The 17,997-nt window shown below is 45.2% G+C and overlaps 1 long non-coding RNA gene across 1 annotated transcript in view; it reads left to right on the top strand.

Moving 5' to 3' along the window:
• LOC148672141 (uncharacterized) overlaps positions 1 to 8,315 on the top strand; it is a 36,536-nt gene extending 28,221 nt beyond the window's left edge. Inside the window, exons 3-4 of the long non-coding RNA XR_015935673.1 lie at positions 3,955 to 4,115; positions 5,540 to 8,315. This is a non-coding gene — a long non-coding RNA (uncharacterized LOC148672141). The remainder of the gene's footprint in view (positions 1 to 3,954; positions 4,116 to 5,539) is intronic.
• The last annotated feature ends 9,682 nt before the right edge of the window (positions 8,316 to 17,997 follow it).

The following is a 17,997-nucleotide window of genomic DNA, read 5'->3' as shown; positions in this document are numbered from 1 at the left end:
CTTAACCACAGCGTCTCCGGGAAGGAGAGCCTGAGTCATAAAACCACTTTCAAAACGATTGTTTCATCCCTGCCCTGCCCTTTCCAACGGGGAAATAAAAGCCATTATTTCTGTTCATTCGTTGACGGTTACCACTCAGGATTTGCCCTTTTTTCCCCCCTTCAAATCCTCCCGTGTTTGTAATCCGTTTTCACAGTTTTCTCGCGGCCCGGCTCTGGCTGCAGACCGCTGAGCGCCCCCTAGAGGAAGCCCCCCGTAATGCGCCTTCCGCGGCCCCCACGCCCCCAGCCTCCACCGCGGCCGGCCGCGCCTGCTCATCAGGGGGCCCCGCCCGCTCACCGGCCCGCCGGCTTTAATGAAACGATTAAGTAATGAAGTCGCCGAGGCGTCGGAACCTGCCGCGTGGCCCTGTAGGGGGAACTCATTACTCGTTCGCACTTCCTCAAGCGACTCGTGCGGCCCGGCTCCCCGTCATCCGTCTCGGTCGCGACAGCCTTGACATTTCTTTTTTATAATTGGGCCCTCCGCCGTTGAGGTGGAGAAAATCGTTTCTGGGTTGTGTTTCCTTATCTCTTTCAACGAGGCAGGAGTTGGAGGACAGCGCGCACGTCGAAAGCAGGCGGGCTGGAGCAAATGTGGCGACGCATCCCTGGGAGGAACACAGAGCACTGCGGGTTTCCTTACCTGTCTAACGTCAGCTTTCCGTATGCTTGAAATTGTATTGCGGGGTCCATGGGAGGTTTTTTATCTAAATTAACTTGCAAACTGGCAAAGCGCTCACAAGAATGGGCAGCACATGCGGTCAAGAGCCTGTTTGGAGTAACGGTGGGCTCCTAGGTATTTCCAGGCAAGAAATGACTGAACCACTTTGTCACGCAGAGGCAGAAAGCTGTTCACCTGATGGCTACATCAAAACGCATTGAGGTATCCTTGCCTGAGCGAGCCCTACTGGCCTGTCTGTGCTCTGTGCTATATCTTGCTTGAGATCGGACAAGGCGCAGGTGGGAGTCCAGGGTCCTTCTGCCAACCTGGAGTATTTCGTTGCGTGCAGAACCCAGGGTGCGAGCACAGGCTGGAAAGTGAATCACGCGCTTGTGAAAGAGGTTGCTCACCGGCTCAGAGCGCAAGCTCCTCATGGGGGGGCCGACCGCCACCGTTCTCTCAGCCAGCCTCTGTCCGCAGGGCCGCCTGATTAGAACAGAGGCAGGGGTGAGGCTGGCAGGCGGAATGCCGACCTGTAGAGAACTGCAACTGCAGACAGGTGTTACAAATCTCCCAGGACTCCCAGGGCTCTGCAAACGCAGGGGAGAACAGACAGCCTGTCCCTACGAAGCTACGCTAGAATGCACTCATTCTGTTGTCCAACATGTCTAAATTTAAATGCAGCATCTAAGTTCTGTAATTTTTTTTTTGGGGGGGGGGGCGGGGGTTGTAGCTCTCCTGAGCATCACAGAGGAGTATTTCTTTTCCAAAACGTCCGCAAACATCCCATCAGGCAGTCCTGAGCGCAATGAAAATAAATACTTTGTAAAGACAAATGAAGTGAAGAACACAGGAGAGGGGCCTGCTGCTTTTCGGCATCTGTATCTTTCCTCTTGCTCGTTACTTGCTCTCCAGGGGTTTGCTCTCTGTAAGAGAGGAGAAGCACGCGATACCGATACTGCTTGCAGAAGGTAAAAGGAAAAGAGGGATTTAAGGAAATAGCCCCCGGCATGGATGGAAATGGGAAATGAATGGCTGCCCTACCTAGTCACAGGAAGATCATTGAGAGCAAGGCACGAAACAAGTAGAGAAACGAAGCTGTCACGCCTTGTTTTAAGCACAGGAAAGCTTTCGTCATTCAGAGAAACAGAGGTCACTCGAGTGAGCGGAGGTCACTCGGTCGATCTTGTTTGCCCGCTGATGCGCCACAGTTCAGGAACGGGCTTCAGCAACACGGCCCGGCGACGTCTTCCTGACACCCGCCACTGCTGCTCTTGGTGTAAAGACGCACTTCCTGTTCCCAGTCCCCTCTCTTTCCTCAGCCTTTCCACTGTATCATACATGTGGAATCACGCCTTGTTTTTGCTTTTTATTTTCCATAACACCCCTCCACCCTGCTGCCAGCCCTGCCCTGGTCCTGGAGCACCACGGTCCAGCACTATATGGGCCATCCTTAAATCATCATTTTTAACCATTTGAAATGAAAATACCAACACGCTATAGTTCTGAGGGGCCACAGTTGGCCATTCCTGACTAAATTGAGTTAAATTAATAAAATGATCTAAACTCACTGGTGATCTACAGTAAAAGACCTGCTGGACTGTGGCTCTCCAGCACCAGGTCTGGTCTTCATTTTTTTGTGGCTTTTATTAGGTGACATAAAGTGGAAATTGCTTTTTAAGGCTAATGGAGTAAATGTGAAGCAAATCTTAGATTAAAGATTAATCATCCTAATTAAGTTTGAAATGGAAAATTAATCAACAGGGCAAAGCATTTATTTCAATTTATCTCTGGAATTTATACTGGCTGTCAAAAACATAAATGCATGAAACCAGGATTTTTTTTTTCCTGCCTGCATTCAAATTGTTTTAACTGCTTCAAAACTAAGAAGGATTTTTTTTTTACCTCAGGATTAAATTATGCATAAAAAATAATCTCAATAGATGCAAAGCTTGATTTCAGAAATTGCTCTTAGTGGTTATCAGAGTGAAATGTGGATGCCATGGAAATTAACGTGACATGAAATATTCATTGAATATCTCTGAGATCCCTCATTTACAGGTTGGGAAGAGGAAGGGTATTGATTTGTGCTGACAAAGCCACAAAACAGGCAAAACGGCATCTGAGCTCAATGAATCAATAAAAGAAATCTTTATTCCTGCTGTCCCGGTGCCTCACAGATCACAGGTCTGAGAAGACGGAACCCAAGGTGTGCTGTGTGTTTGTGTAGCAATGCAGAGCCATCTCTCTCTCCTGTGCTCTACCCCAGTGCTACCCCTAGACCCTTATCAGTGATTGCACTCCATTAGTTTTACGTGCACTTGACCCATTGCCTGTTTACCATCTGATTAGCCATTCTGCATCTGATTAGCCATTCGCCTGTATATTAACAATTCAGCATCTGGTCAATAGCTCATCCTCCGACTTCATACCGTCACTGTGCCTTTCACAGTGCAAGAGTGAACATGTCTTTCTGTCTGTCCTTTAACACATTCACCTGTCCGTTCTGCTCCTACCTCTCCAGGTGGGTGTTTCTGGGTGTATTGGGCAGGACAGTTTTGCCAGGATCATGGCTGTCTTGGAACAGGTGTGCATAAAATGGACATATTCTACTTGTATTGTGTTGATGTATCACTGAAGAAGGTCTTCAGATCTTCCTCTAATATGGTCATAAGTTACTATTTTTTGTTGTTCTGTCCATTTCCGTTGTTTTAACTTTTGTATGGAATCGTGGGAGGCTTTGTCTTGTTTGCGCCTCGGGCCGAGCCTGCGGTTATTCGAACCCCTCTACCTCAGCGCGCTGGCATTAGATAAGGCCTGTGTGATAGAGTCGGATTCAATGGGGTGCTGCCTGAGCACCGGCAGGGTGCTTCTTATTCCTGTGCGGTGTGCCGGTGTGTAGTCGTCTGCAGAGGTGACTGTTCTGCGTTTGAGAGAATCCTTTTCGAACGAGGAGAATAAATCCTCTTGTACATGGGAGCAATCAGTTGCTTAGCCGGCTTGCGAACACATTCAGTTCTCAGCTTGAGCGCCGTCTGCGGGCGCGCGGGGATCTTAAAGCGCAGCCCTGATTAGCCTCAGGTGTGGAAGCTGCTCATTCCCACGCACGGAGTGGGGAGTGCAGTGGGAGGTGTGTTCCACTGTCACACCTGTGACTGGGCAGATGGCAACCTGTGTCGTTTCCTCAGTATTTCCCCTCAGCAGTTCAGCACGCGGGTCTTCGCAGCCCTGTTCTTTTCCGGTCACTTTCAGCTGAGCCTGCAACGCAGAAGGTCTTGGGACAGAAGTGCAGGTACACCTGTTCAGCCAGCCTCCTGAAGGAATGAGATCCGGGCATTGTTCTGGTCGTGGGCAGTGTTGGAAGCCTGCAGAGTGCTCTTCAGGTCAAGCTCACATTGTCTTCCACTGAGCAGGTGAGTCTATTCATTTCCCCAGGTGGCCCTCATATCAGTCAATCATTCTTCAAGGACTACTCCACCTAACAGATCCACAGAAATGGAGGCAGTCGAATTTGCTTTACAGCAGAAAACAAAGCTCTGTCCTGGCTGCTCCTGACAAAATTGCACACGCTGTTCTGCTTTTAATCTTTCCCCAGCCTAGAGCAGACACTTCAAGTTACCATAATGGGTAATAATAGGCAAACACTTTCACTCCTTAATTGTCAAAGATTATAACTACACAGTGACAAAAACATATGAAAAAAAGTATCCTTTTGTTGAAAACGTGCATCACATTTTTTATGAGTGATATGCTTTTGTTACCAAGTAACAAGCGTAGAATGAACAAAGAAATGACTGACAGACCTTACTGCATGTTTGCTTGGAAGGGGCACTCTTTAATTTTGAAAGGGACAGCAAAAAGCGAACTTGTTTGAAAAATTAACAAGATGCAGGTGTTCGGAAGGGCAAACATATTGGCTAAGACATTTTAGAAGCAGTAGTTGCTGGTGACAGTTAAAGAAAGAAAATGGTGTCACACGCCTAATATTGTCGCTCATTTCTCCCCAATTCAACAGGAACTCCAACACGCTGGAGCGAGCCTGCAAAAAGGGCAGAATTCCAGCTGGAGTCCGTATTAAGACTGTATGGAATAGTGATCTGTGTTCAGTGCTTTAATACATACAGATATTAAGAGATCTATATATTATCACTCTTAAATTATTTGGCAGTAGCTTGCAGAAAAAATAGAATAATTGTTATATTTAACATAAGGGACTGTGCGTTTAAGAGAGGAAGGCTTGCTTTCCTTTATTGATTTTAATTGCTCCCATTATTAATGGTATACTGTACCTCTGACAAGAGACTTCAGTAGTCTTGGGGAAAAAAAGCTGTTAACAGTGCTACAGAAAAAAAAGAGACATTACCCAGCCACAAGGGAAAAAAAGTTTGTATGCTTCAAGTTAAATTGCCTACAGACACTCATTCCAAAGACGCTCTCTTGTAAAGAATCTCTCTTTTCTTTTCAAATCTGGTACTTTGTCCCGGTGTGTTTGTGTATAGATGTAAACATACTGGATCAGAAGCCAATATTCAAGGTTCAGCCCAAAGGAGAGAGCGAGTGAGACCCCCTGCAGAAAGTGACACTTTCAGGAGAACGAAGTCAGTAATACTCTTGCTTTCAGCGTACTCAAAAGAACTGAATCTTTATACGATCCCTGAAGCTGTGCTTATGTATTGTCACGTACTGCATGGCGTATTGTAAGAATAGCATACAGTGAGAGCAGCATTTTGCAAGAGTGCATTCAGGAGTCAAATTTAAAGCTGGCAGCAATAAGCAACACTTCTAACTGGTTTGTTGCTGTTGTCGTTAACGGTGTTGCCATTTTTTGCCTCCGTAGGAATGGAGATCTTAGAAAACGCTCTGAAGAAGTAAAAGTTATTTGTCCCTGCTCGGCTGTTATTGGCTTATCGATCCCAGAACCTCATCAAGACAGTCCTTGAAGGATAGCTGGACACCCTCCTCTCCTGCAGTCACCCATCAGCCTCTTTCTGCTCAGACTGATGTGTTTTCATTGCCTTAATAGCGCTGGTGAAGGTCTTGGGCTGATGGAGTCTTTGTGCTTTTGCTTTGATCGTTACTACAAGGGCTTTTTTTCCCAGTGTTCTGTGTCAAGGCTCGGGATTGCATGCCTGCTGTACTCTTCAGCGCAGGTTGGAGTTCACAAACCTGTCTTTGGGATTTCATGGCCAAAGCCTTCAGCTGAGGATTGCTCGGTTGTTTGTTTTCTTCTTGTGAACAATTTGTTTTGTTTGTTTTCCCAAACAAAAATAAGCTGCAATACTAAAAACATTGTTTTAGAACAGGGCAGGCATTTTTGTGATTTTATTAATTAACTGTTAAATAAGTGCCATCCAGGCAAATTAGGGCAAGCAGATCAGGCTGTCATACTGAAATATTTATACGCATACACCCCTAGCACATGCATATCCCAAGAACTGCTCGATTGATTGATTTAAAATAACAATGAAAAGGTTCCTTTAACACCTGAGACATGGTATTTGCTCACATTCCACATATCTTCTTGCAGAGTGGTGGCTCTGTAGCTAAAGATCTGCGCCTGTGGCTGGAAGGTTGCCAGTTCAAATCCTGCAGCCAGGAGAGGAATCCTACTCCGGTGGGCCCCTGAGCAAGGCCCTAAACCCCAGCTGCTCCAGGGGCGCTGTACAATGACTGACCCTGCACTCTGACCCCAAGCTTCTCTCCCTGTCTGTGTGCCTCATGGAGAGCAAGCTGGGGTATGTGAAAGGATGAATTCCTAATACAAGAGATTGTACAGTATATGGCCAATAAAGTGATCTTATCTTCTCTGAGCAGCACAGCAGTGTCACTGATGCTGCGCAATGTATGGACTTTCCATGTTCTCCCGCCATCCGTCCTCAATTTTGAAATTGCTGAGGTAATGATATCTGTGCTTAATTTTCTGGCTCCATGGCTCCGGTTCAGAGCTCATTAGCTATTTTACCATCTCCAGATACAAATAATGAGTTTGCGGTAATTAATTTTCCTAGCGTGATCTTGCCTGGGTTCCCTGGCCTTGGCGTTGCAGTTGGAGTGCGCTGGTCCTCATTCCTCCAAAACAAAACTGGGAGAAGTCTTCCCCGCGTAGGCTTGGGGTCTAATCTTCCCTTCCTTTTCTCCGACCCCTGTCTGCGGTGGAACTGGGCCAGTGGGGAGTCGGTGGTGCCATTACTCATATAACTGGACTGTACGTGACAGGAGAAATATTTCTCTGAAACGGGTTCTCTGCTTCACCTGTGGGGACGAGGATCATCTGTTGATTAGCGCATCAGAATCAAACCACTGTCGCCATAATCTCACAGTCGGCCAGTCTGATCCCTCCCTGCTTAGATAGCAGAGGGTTGCCTGATGTGGTTCTGATAGTGTGTAACTGTACTCCTTTCGTCATGACGCATCACACAGACAAAGCACCAATCAGGCCGAGAGGATGAGCTGGACTGTAAACTGAGCTGATCAAGACCGATTGCTGAAACTCGTTTGTCACTGTATAATTCGGAGGAGGCTCAGGACGCTTGAGGAGTTATTGGGGATTCTGATTTCCGATTTCAACAGAAAGTGTTATGAAGGCTTTATTGTTGTTATGTGAACAATTAAATGTTGCTGCTAAAGGTTATATATTCTGAACATACTGTAATATATCACATTATATCATATCACCTTTTAAGTTTTGTCCTTTTGTTATTTTTATTATTATTGCACAAGACCGGATATTTTGTTTTAATAGAGGTCTGTTTCCCTACATCTGTAACATGTACTGTATCCACTTAATTGAAAAATGAAGGTTGCTATGTAATTTATTAATATCTGAATGCAATGTAAAGCTCTCCAAGTATATAATGGAACACCACATATGTACACTTATAAACCATACACAGTGCTCAGCAGGATTTTTTACTTTTCTGTAATCCTATTATACAAGATCTCGCAGCAGGATTCCAAATCAGGATTTGCAAAACTGAGGGCACTTGATTTGAGCATCACCTAGAAATAACATCAAAGAGCTGGGAGCTTCAGTTAAGATGCGGAGTGGTTTTTTTTTTAACACATTGAACTGCTTTAATTTTTCGTAATCCCATGCTCTTGATTAGAGCGCTGTGCGGTTTGCTAATGCTGTTAATTGCCCCGGCGCAGTGAGCCTGACGGCGGGGAGGGAAGGGCGGCTGTGAGAACAGATCAGACTGATGCACGTCGCGCTGCTTCCAGGAGGCCGTGGAAGTGGAGACCGAAGATTTACTTATTTATCTTCTGCGAGAATCAATTCTTTCATGATGGAGGTTATTTAAAACGCGGGCTGGTATCGATCCTGTCGAGCTCATGCAATCAGAAACCCAGCACTGCAAAACTGGAGCACAGAGTCGAGTAAAGTGATACAGGAAAGCAGGCCTGAATTCAAACGAAAATCACAAGAGCTCTCGGCCTTTGTGATCACAGTACTGCAGGCTGTTTGTAGCATTAGCATTGTGCCAATAGAGTCGGTGCCTTTCAAAATTCACCTTACAATCAGATTGGTCCTAATTTGTTAAATTACAAATGCTTCATTCGCATTTCTTTTTAAAGTAACTGTTTTTTTTTTCATTAAACCTTTAAATTTCAAACCTAAATTTTCTGTCTGGTTTTTGCCCAAAGCGTAAGTCTGCGCCTGTGAATTGAGAGTTTGTAGGCCCTTTGCAGTGACTGTGTATGATCCCTCTGTAACAAAGTGCCTCGGAGCAGGGATCTCCTACAGCAGCCTGAAGGGTGAGTGTGTGGGAGGATGGCTTCTGCCTCGCTGAGCTGTGCAGTTCCCCTTCTCTCCCAGCCCACTCCTTCTGCAAAGACAGTGGGGTTTGCAGGAGAGCTTCCATGCTTGTGCACGTCGTTCCCAGTGGGAAGTTAAGCCAGGCAGCGCAGATGAAACGTACAAGTACAGACGAAACGCCAGGCCCATGTGCTTTCCCTGTGCCACACACTACACGCCCAAGCCTCTTCAATGAAAAGAGGGGGCAGGAAGGGCACTGAAGTAAGTGTGCAAAATCCCGGGAAGTAGCAAATCTACACAAAAAACTGCTTCAGGCTGGAGAAAGGATCAGAGGACACAAGAGGAAGTTTCAAGGAGGTACTTTCAGGACTGAAATAGGAGATTCAGCTTCACACAAAGCGTGGAGGTTGTCTGGCACAAGGTTCTCAGCTGCAGCTAGATCTCCGGGACCTTTCTTTCAGGAGACAGCAGGATGCGATCAGATCCTCAGATCTGCAGGCCTGACCATTGTGCCCTCGCCGCTCCACTCCGCCAGCTCGTCCCGCATCACCTGGGCACGAACCCGGGTCTCTGGCGTAACGCAACAGGGAACCAGCCGAGTGAGCTAAAGGAGACCTCCCTCCCCCAGCCCAGGTGGCTGAGGTCCCTGCTACGCGCAGGGAGGGCGATGACGTCACCGTGCCCAAACGAGCTCCGCTACACCGGCTGCTGCCGTCTGTATCAGTGACACAGACAAATTGCTTTCTCTTATTTCGGAAAACGGATTTTCTACATTATCCATTCTCCCTCGTTTGGGAATCAACGGTGCCCATCGGTGCTTTTTCTCACACCATCTCCCCAGAGGTCACAAAGCAGGAACCCTGAGTTGGTATTTTTGAAAGCAGTGAAGCCTAGTTCAGATTAGAAGCTGATTGCAGTCTGTTTTTTTTATTTAATGATAGATAATTGCTCATTATTTGGGTATCCTATTCAACTAACATTTCCGTTCTTTTACACAGTAGGCAGCTTAAATGAATTGGCTTGCTCAAGTTTCACAGCACTGCCCCCCCTTGAGATGTGAACCCGCAACCTCTCAATTAGACATCCAGAGCTGGTTAGCAGACTCCATGGCTCCACAATGTTCTCTCTACATAACACCTGCTTTTTTTCAGTAAACTTAATAAAATAAGAAAGAAACTTGCTTCATTCTGTAAGAAAGAAGACGTGTTCTGAATTCTTAACTAGAGCTTTTGTTTCACTGCTGCTGTTCCTGGGCAGCAGGTTGAACTGTCTTTAAATGTTCGTTTTCTACTTAATTCTGAAACGCACCATTATGCTGATGTGATCCCATGAGGGGGTAACACATAAAAATTGGAGAGAGAGAGAAGTGTTTAGTCTCTAGTGTGACTGTGTGCTTGCAGTTTTCTGCAGTTTTTCTATTTAAGCAAACAAGGAAGTTCTTAGTGTTCGGGCTGTGTAAATCTGAAGGGCTCAAGCTGAGCTTAAAAGCAAAACGTTTTTTCTTTTCTTTTTATGACTATCACTTACTCCATTTTCCCAGCACAATTCTGAAATGTCAAAAATGCATAATTTAAACAAAATGTATTGCGTCTAAAAATACAACTGCAGGAAACAGGGGGCCCAAACAGCCTGCAGACAAGACATCGCAACGTTAAGTATCCTACTCAGAATAAGATCGAAAATGCTTTCGGAAAACAAATCCGTCTTTGAAAAGCAAGATAGCTAAGCTGCATCTGATTGCCAGGATCCAAACGATGAGGGTTTTCCTTTGATTTAGTTTTATTTGTGGGAGTTTGTCTCCTTCTTAGACAATTCCCTGGGTGTTGTTTGTGTTGCAGCTGCAAAAGCCCACAATTTAGTGGTGAAAACAGTTCCTACACATTTCCGAGTCTTGTGTCTTAAAGACCTTTTTTTTTTGTCTTTCCCTAAATCTTTTTCAAGGGTACGATGTGCGTCCGGTGCACGCTGCGGTGCCTTAAACATTTGTCCTGTTTCACACTGGGGTGGGTCTTGTTCCTGGAGTGATGTGCAGTGTCCTCAGTCAGTAACAGACACCAATTCGTCAGCAGTCTCAGATTTAGCCTACCCCACACTTTTCATTGAAACTGTATATTTGTATAATACATGCTCAGAGATTAATAAAACAGACTCAGAGGACTGCTGTACACGATTGTAATGCTTCATTCTTTTTTGTAACATTATCTGTCAGTTTGTTTTCTTTAAGCAAACAAGGGCGGTTGAAGTATAGGAGGTTTTGTTGTTCAAGTTTCAGATTAAATGTTTAAATACGGGCCAGATGCCAAAACAGGAATGAAACTAAATCAGTGTTGTGGGTTTTCTTTTTGATTTCCCTGCACGTTTGCTGACTTCGACATCTGCTAATTGCAGTCTGGACCTGCCAGGAGTCCCTGTGTTTTTAAAGCGATAACTGGTGAGAGCTGGAGAGATTTTCCCTGGGTTAGTTCTAAAGTAAAGCTACCTCCAGCTTTGTCATTCAGTTCCTGTGACACGTTTGCAAACTACAGTACATGTTTGGCGTAAAGGTGAGAGTGACCATGTGCTCTCACTTTCTGCAAAGGTTTAATTTCAGAAAATAAGAAAGGTTACAGACACAATAAGTCTGTTTGGCTGATTTGGAAGTACTGTAGCTAATTGATCCAAAGGGTCTCCTCCAGCTGTTTCTCAAAAGAAACAGGGATATGAGCTTCCACAGCAAGGCTGGACATCTTGTTCCACACTCCCACCACCCTTTGGGTAAAGAGGTGCCTTCAGTTCTGGGTGTTAAATGCAGTCCCACAGTTTCCACATGTGCCCTTTGATTTGTGTTTCACTGTTTATTCTGAAGAATTCTACATTGCATACAGGTCATCCTCTAGCACTAATACTTGTTTCCATTACCTTACATGTAATAAATGTTAGACTGATTGGTCCCTCTATACAGCATCGTAAAATCAGGGCCGGGTTGACTTTGTCAGTGCTTGAGAGTATTTTGAATACTTACATGAAGTTCCTAAAGGCCTGTCAGTGTGAGACATTTCCTTTGAGCTGAGGAATGTACCCCTTGCTCTTCTTTGGATGGATCCTGTAACACAGTGACTGATATTCTGATTGTTTTATTCATTTAGAATATTGCACACAATGTGTGTGTCTGTGTATGTACACAATATTGTAAATGAAGTCTTACTAGCGTGCTATACAGTCTTAACATAACATCCCTTGATTTGACTGACGGATAGGATGAGTAGTTACTGTATATATAAAGCTGTATACATATCGAGGAAGAAAATGTCTGTCAAAATGACAGCCCCATTTTACTCTTGCAGTGTAGCGTATATAAGTGCACACCTGCTCTCCCATTTACAAACATAGCATGCTCCATCAGTCATGACTGTGCCCGAGCAGAAACTAGCGGTACCGTTCCTTAGTATCCGGTTTGTAGCATGAAAGCAAACTCCTGGAGTCTAATTACAGCCATGTGACCAGAGGGAGAACCGTTTGTTAGCCCTGCCTCAGTAAATGCACCCAGAAATTCCAGCAAGAACTATACTGGCATTTAATGCATCTCTGTGTGAGTCTCTATGTTAAGTTCGATAAGGAAGGCACAGACACTGTAGCTAAGCAAGAGGATGACTTCAGAAAATGGGCATGTGGATCACTATGCCACATTTTTTATGGTTTTATTGTTTGGAGAGAAAATGGAGGAGAAGGTTGCACTGGAGCGACAGAAAGGCTTGGTCAGTCCCATATGTTTTGAAGTCTTTTGCAAGGGAAAGTAAATGCCTGTGCAGCTTCGCAGCCTGCTGTGGTGACTGATCGCGTCTGCAAAGGCCTTATGTGAGGGCGTTTCGCGTCCTGTCGGAGCTGAACTGTTTTTATGTCTTCAGGGCTGCCTTCAGAGCTGATAGCTGTGTGAACGCAGAACGGGCTCCTCCAGTGAGCTCAGGCAGTCGGGCTCACAGGCCTCTGAATCCCCCAGCAACACCCCACGCTGCACTTCTGCAGTGCTGTGTCAAGCTGCGGTCCTGTCAGTGCAGTGAACTTCATCCCCTGTAAGCATGCAGGCAGATCACACCAGGCCAGCCCGAACCTCACAAAGAACATTCTGATCTGTCCATTCTCTCCTGCTGGAATTTCAGGTAATTTGGTTTCTAAAGGCACTGATCTCCTCCGCCTAATGTCTGTCAGTGACCCTTTAGCCAAATGCGACTTCCTTAACAACAAAGCAGCCTACTAAGCAAGCAGTCCTGAAACAGCATGTGCATTTTGTTTCTTAGGTTTTGTTGTGTATTTAAAGCCAATTGAGTTCAATGTTTCTGACTATAAACGGATTTCTTTAAATTCTAGCTTCAGCAAGCTCTGCAATGTACTAACCCAGGAGATGCGGAGGTGTTTTCAGAGGCCGGCGAGTCGTACCTTGTGTTGTCATGATCTGTCAGGCCTGTGCCTTCCCTCCTTCACACCATCGCACTGCTGCATATTTGTAGTAACATTGGTAGAAGATACATGAAAGTTTTGTATAATGAGCATTTAATACTTCATGCTGTAGTTTAGGTCTGCATTATAAAGCTCTATAAGCAAGCTGTTAGTTTTATTAATGATGTTGTAAACTACAATGATTAGCATTAGGGATAAGGCTCTGACTCTGGCTGGGATTAGGGTTTTTTTTTACTAACATTTCCAAAGCAGCTCTAATAGAGTTTGGTCAGTAGCACTATATAATTACTTTAGAAATATACTGTAATTCATGTGTAAAACAGGGAATTTAAATTTAGAAATTAGATTTGCAATCCTTACTTTTTTATTCATGCAGGACTCATACCCGCTGGTACTCAAGCCAAACGCCGTTGTCTGGAAAATGTATTTATACACAGGGCAGGAGGGGAAATAAGTCAATTAATAAGAAATGAGGTTAATTAAACTAATCATGGATGGAGTGAGTAATGAAAGTAGAATGCGTGCAGTGCTTGAATAAAGGTTTAAAGAGAATAAAAACCGCTAGACTTCTGTCTGCCTTCCCATGACTCCACTGTGTCAGCAACCTGCACTCTGAAGGTAAAAGTCCATTGGCATTGAAAAACAGCTCCTGGACAGCTACACTGTTGCGATGAGTTGTAAATCAGAAGTGAGACCTTGCTTGTGACCTGTCTGTATGTTTTTCTTTTTTTCACACCAAGCTTTTGAATTTCTTGCCGGGTGCTCATATGGTGACTTGCAGTCACGCCTGTCTTGACATGGTCTTGCGATGCCTCTTTTCCCACTGGTCTGCTCTTTATTGCAGGCCGTCTGTCACAGAGAGGTGATAAAAGCGTCTCTGTGCTAAATGTCAAAGACTCAATATTGTGTAGCAGATTTTAATTGGACAAAGCATTCATAGAAAGTTTATCAGGCCAAACTTTCACAGATTTTGCCGGTTAGCAGCTACTGTATATCACCCTCCAGCTCACCGCCGGCAGCCCACTGGAGCTCAGCAGGTGTGAGCCTGGCCAGTTCCTGGATGGGAGACCTCCGGGGAAGGCAAAGGCTGCTGCTGGAAGAGGTGTGGGACCAGTAGGGGGCGCTCATCCTGCAGTCTGTGTGGATCCTAGAAACCTAGTATAATGACAGGGACACTATACTATAAAAAAGGTCTTCAGATGGTCTTCGTGGTCATTAGATATCAAGGGGTGTTTCTTGAAAAGAGTAGAGGTGTTACCCCAGTGTCCTGGCCAAATTTCCATCTGGCCTTTACCAATCATGGCCTCCTAATAATCCCGTCTGTGAATTGGCTCCATCACTGGTTCATCCTCACTGATAGCTGAATTTCCCAAATATACTGGTGGATCATCCAGTTGGGGTTACACACTGGTGGTGGAGGACGGGATCCCCATTACTCAAAGTGTCCAGGAAAGCGCTACAGTATATGTTGCTAAGTGTAAGCAATTATTAGAGATTTAAGATTTCCCTGATGAAGACAAGAGCATGCATAATGATGTTCACTTGCAGTCCAAAGACTTTTATTTGCAGTCAGAAATGGATGCATAGTTCTGATTTCAGTACTCGCTTGCCTGGTCTATTTAGGAGTCCTATGCGGGTGTCTTTGTAGGTAAGCAGTAGCTTTGATCCATGGTTTTCATAAGTGAGCACCTGTTGGATCTGCTGTGTGCCTGTAAAAGCATGGAGGTGAATGTTTGAGGAATTGTTACTTATTCCTTTTTGCAGGAAGGGGTCATCAGTCTCAGAGTGGTTCAGTATACACCAGTGATGCGTGCCACGCCTCACCTTGTTAAGCCCCAGTGCTTCAGCACATGTGATCCCATAATGAATTTGTGCCCCTGAATTTTTGTACACAGCCAGGCTGTTGCTATCATTAATTCATAATCCCTGCACATAAGATTAGTTCAAGGTCTTTCAAAAGAACCCTAGCCTTTTCACGTTTTTTAATTGTGATGCATCCACCCAGATATTGAGGTACAGTAGTGAATGCAGGGCTGAATGAGCTTGAACTGATTTGAAGGTGCAATTGTATTTTAATAATTCAAGTATATTGCAGTAATCAATTTAGAAAAACATTGCATTATCAGACTTGACATTCACTGCAAAGAAAATACATCTTAGCCTTCTGGAAAAACGTATTACTTGTTAGGTTTTCCTAATAAGCTGCTGAAAAACAGCGAAATGTGAGTAATAAATACAGCAAACGCAAAGTATTACTAAAACAAAACAAGAAGGAAACTGAGCTGCATATTATATCAAAGTAGACACAGGGGAGAGTGTAGGCTGTGTATTTTATTTCGTTTTGCTTAATAGGAATAGTGCTTCAAGGTTTCCATAAAGAACCAATAATAATTGCTCTAGATGCAATTAAAACTTAAACTCTGGAAGCAGACTCTGACAAATCCCCCTCCTGAGAACTCTACGAAACGTTAATCTGTGCATTCCCCAGGCTCACTTTTCTATTTTCACATTCGCTTCTCACATGGCAAACAGCATCAGCAACCGCCAAATCAACCAGGAAAACAGGACGGAAGAAATAGCTGCAAATCTTTCCTGGCTTATTCAATCCAATTATACACTTGTATCTGACGCGCTGACCTTTAAATGCTAAAAAAAGTAAATACATATGGTGTCACTGAAAACTAGAGGAGACTAAACCCTTCCAAAAGCATTTCAAGTAGTGTCACAACAAAATTCCACAGTGTGGTTTTTCTATCCAAGGTCATGCCCTTGGTATAACTAATCCGTCTTGTGTTCAGTGCTGTAGGAGTGTCCAAATCTGCTCAGAGCTCACTGCAAGTTAGATATTCTCCGCCTGTCTCCCAGAGTGCCTCTGTCCAGCACTGCACTGTATTGTACAGTGACTGGCCAGCTAATCAGCAGCTTCTGAAAGGCCCCCGCTAACACACGACTGCTAACCTGTGCAAAATGACTGTTATTGGGGTACCTAAAAAAAGGAACACGTGGAATAATTTTGGGGCACCAGGAGAAGCATCTTGTGTTGTATAGGATTAATAACCCCAGTTTCTAATAGAATAAAACCCCAGGATGGTGATGCAGTGTTTAACATCGCTGCCTCACAGCACCGGGGCCCTGGGTTCAATTCCGGACCTGGCGTGCTTTCTGTGTGGAGCTTGTATGTTCTCCTCCAGTTCGTGTGGGTTTCCTCCACATACTGAGCCTGAAAACATGCTGGCAAGCGGTCTTCTGGGAAAACTGGCGTGAGTGTGTGCATGGCAATGGACTGGCGTCCCTTCCAGGATGTACCCTGCCTTGCCTGCCGGAAATGAACTCCAGCTCCCCCCCCAAGAGGTTAGAAAGTGGACGGATGGATAAACAACCCACATTAGTACTGTGGGGAGATAAATACACTGTAGGTATTAAAGTGCGAAAACTATGCATGACTTTGTAAATCTGAAGTAGGATTTCGGAGTCTGTGCTGAACTCAGAAGAGAAGAAAACTGGAGGTGGCTGTTCCAGCATGAAATCCAGGCAGCTGGTCTGGCAGCACCACAGGCCTCGGGCCAGCGGAGACTTTTTGGAGTTATGGGAGTACGCAGAGGACCTGCCAGCCCACTTGTAACATCTAGCATCTCAATTACCGAAAACACGAGCCGCACCGTCACCTTGTACTCTTGTGTACTGGGGTTTGAAGTCGACTTCTTGGTGAGGCGCCCCGTGTGTCCTCACGGGTGCTGTTTAGCTACAGCGCGAATAATCAAGCCAATCGTAGCTCATCGATCCCTGCCTGCCCCGCGCCAGGGGGTACTTTCTCTCCTCAAAGAGCTCCTTCCGCAAGACGCTTGTTCTTTTTTTCCCGGAAAGCAGGGCTCACTCGCGCTTTTGAAAACGCGTTCTCAAGTTCTGATATTTATTTATTTCTGTTTTCGCAATGCGTTTCCGAAACTTCGCCTCCACGGCTGCGCTCGCTGCTCCGGCGGTTCCCTCTCCCTCGCTGGTGCCGCTCGGCTTCGCTGCGGCTGCTCTTATCTCGGGCCTCTCCGGGCCCAGCGTGCTGTCGGCGAGCGGGTGGGACTGTTTCGTTTTGCGCTCCGTGTTTCTCCCCCACACACACACACACTTCGCGTCCTTGCTGCGGCGGTGTCTGAGCTGGACCTTGCCTCAGGCCTTGACCGAAGCGTGGCGCGGCAGCCGCTGTCACGAAATGATTAAAAACCGCTGGCTGGAGAGCAGCCCCCGTTTCCCGAGCCTGCCGCTTATTTGAAGAAATTATTTTTTCCATCTGTTCTACCTTGGGCGCTGGATTTCCTGGGTTGTGCTGACTGTGTGACTTCTGTAACCCCCGCGGTACTTTCAAACACACTGAGAAGCATTTTGAACAGAGGCCACGGCGTGCGTGTAGCGGCTTGCGGTAAAAGACTTTGGACAGAGTGATGCTCATAACCACATTAAAGAGGAAAATCTCACGTTTTCACCCTGTACATAAGGTATTCAGTTTTAAGATGTTTTAAACATCCGGTACCAGTAATTAAAAGTAATGTGTAACTGCGTTTAATACAGCATGTGCACACAGACATTTTGCTTTGTACTGGTCTTTCTGCTTTGCTGTTTTCTGGTACAGTGAAGGCAGATCTAGAGCAGGCTGAAATTCTAGCCATTTTGTGGAGTTAACAGTTAATCCTGGCCGAGCCGTCAGATGTTTTTGTACACTTATTTGTATAGCAGCCCTTAGGCTTTGGAATAAGTGATGTCAGTGATCAAGCACACAAGGCAATGAGAAGTGAGATCTGTTGGGGAAACGTGATTTATAAGCGACTACAGCAGTTCACAATTGCTGTGAACCTGGTTTCTGCATCAGGTTCTGATCTGTTAAAGACTGTCAAAGGAGAGCTTCTCACCCAGTCTAAGCTGTATAAATAGTTGTTTTAACAGTAGAAAGCAGTCTTGGAATTTCTAAGTACGTTTTTGATGTTTATAACACACATATATTACACCTGCAGGTTATGTACAGTATACATTATATGGAGTGTAAGCGTTATATACTGCATCATCAGCTGTTTTTTTAGAGCTTGGACAGTAACTGCAAGCCCTCCATTACTCCATTC

The sequence above is a fragment of the Lepisosteus platostomus genome, chromosome 4 (genome assembly GCF_059453375.1).
Source record: "Lepisosteus platostomus isolate fLepPlt1 chromosome 4, fLepPlt1.hap1, whole genome shotgun sequence".
In the NCBI taxonomy this organism is placed as follows: domain Eukaryota; kingdom Metazoa; phylum Chordata; class Actinopteri; order Semionotiformes; family Lepisosteidae; genus Lepisosteus; species Lepisosteus platostomus.
Note: the sequence above shows the minus strand (reverse complement) of the source record. Positions and strands in the feature narration are given on the sequence as shown.